A 2,067-nucleotide genomic window follows, 5' to 3' on the forward strand; every position below is an offset into this window, starting at 1 on the left:
TCACGTTCAAGCTTAGGAGAGATCAGAGTAATTTTTCCCTTTCAGTCTGAGCTAGGACTCTTTCTGTATTTATGCCTGTCCTGGGGCAAGAGGGCTAGATTTCCTCATTTTGTTACAAGACTAGGTTGGCACCAATGGGTCCACTTCCCAGCGAGGGCGGTTTCTTCCCTGTACATGGGTGGCTTGCTGCCGCTGGTTTGTCCTTGCCCAGCTGCCTTTGGCAAGCTGGCTGTAGGCTGCCAAATCATTTGGATAAGGGCAGATGATTTGGGGCCTGGCTGGGTTGGCAGGAAAAGAGCAGGATGGATCTCTTGGGATGGGTTCCCCCCTCCCCACCCCCCAGGAGTATAAAAACAAGGAGCCAGGATTGTGCTGGCAGCCTGGGAAACAGTAGTGCCTGCTGGAGTTGGCACAGAGGGCCCTGGCACCTCTCGCATCCAGGCAGTCTTGTGAGAGGGGAGCACGTAGCACCAGGAAAAGCAGAACTCCATTCTCACCTCTATTTTGAGCTTCGGGGCTTTATTTCAGTACGAGGAAAAACAACAACAATCTGAAGTGCGCTTTCCGTCCTTTCAAAGGACAACTGTCGGGAAAGGAGGGCTGAGTTGCCAGGTGGGAGGGGAGAGTTGGCAGGGAGAGGCATTATGGCAGAACCAGGAATGAGACATCCTTGACTCCTGTCTTCCCTGGTGTGTCATGATCCAGGGAATGAAAAGAAATTTGACCCTGGATTAGTTCCCTCGGATTTTCCTTCCACCAAATTCTCCCACGCTTGGACCAGCTGCCCATTCAGAGCTCAGGGCAGCCTCTTCAACCACTACTGGCCTAACCTGGCTCGTCAGGAAACCAACCCCACCCCTCTAGATCGGGCCTGGCTGCTCTATTCTGTACCCAAGTACTGGACGATAGTGTCAAGTTCTTAGTAGCCCCTGTAGCTCCTACTCTAGATTCCCATCCTCTCCCTGCAGAGGCCAAACCTACTCTCTGTCTGTAGCCACAACGCGCATTTCCAGCGACACAGTGAGATGTGATTGAGGGGCTTTGAACCTGGCTGGCCTGGGAAAGCTGTAGGGGTGGATAGAGCTCTTTCCTTCTGGGCTGTCTCCATCTGTCCCTACCCCTTCCATGCCCCAACCTATTCCCACCAAAAAGTAAAAAAATCAGGATGTTTTTCACTGTCCATTGCTTTGTGTTTTAATAAACAATTTGCAGTGACACTCTGTGTTGGGATTGAGTTTGAACTTGATTGCAAAGAAGTGACGTGATGGGGTGGGAAGATGGAAACCCAGGGGTTCTCTTGGCTGCTAAGGGTTCTTCCGTGATGAGTCTGGGAGCTTTCTTTTCTTTTCACCAGGATGTTTGGTTAAGGGAACGGAGTTTTGTTAAATGCTGCCTGGCCATTTCAACCAGCAGCTCATTCAAGGAAAAATAAACAGTTGTTATGTTTCCATTTTCACTGGAACACCAGGCCATGACACTTTCACTTCCAAGGCACACTGAGCCTGCTGCCTCCCCTCCCGTTTTCCCCTCAGCTTCCACGATAGCCTGTGGACAGACTTAGCCATGGGACGGTTTTCTCTCCTTTCTCCTTTTCTGATGTGTTGTCATTGTTGACAAGGGAAGGGGCAGAAAGAGCAGGAAGGATTTTTTTTTTCCTATAGTTTATCCATCACGTTTTATAGCTGAGGAAGATGCAGCTCAAAAAACTTCAGTAATTTACCCCAGGCTAGTCAGTAAATGATCAAGCCAGGATTCAAACCCAGTCTATTTGTCTGCAAAGCCCATGATCTTTCTAAGGCTATAAGAATAATAATTACAGATATCTTTTATTGAGCCTTTGAAATGGGCCAGGCACAAGGCCAAGCAGTTTTACAGATGTTATCTCTGTTTAATCTTCAACCAACCAGCTGGTACTCACCTTTAAGAGGTGAGGTGACTTGCCGAAGACCACACAGCCAGCAAAAGGCAGAACTGAGGTTTTACACCAGGACTCTTGCTCTTAATCATTATTCTCTCCAGCCTTCCACTCCCCCCCTGATGCCATGTGCTGTGTTTCTCCAAGCAGGA

The sequence above is a fragment of the Lipotes vexillifer genome, unplaced genomic scaffold, assembly GCF_000442215.2.
Source record: "Lipotes vexillifer unplaced genomic scaffold, Lipotes_vexillifer_v1.1 scaffold236, whole genome shotgun sequence".
In the NCBI taxonomy this organism is placed as follows: Eukaryota; Metazoa; Chordata; class Mammalia; order Artiodactyla; family Lipotidae; genus Lipotes; species Lipotes vexillifer.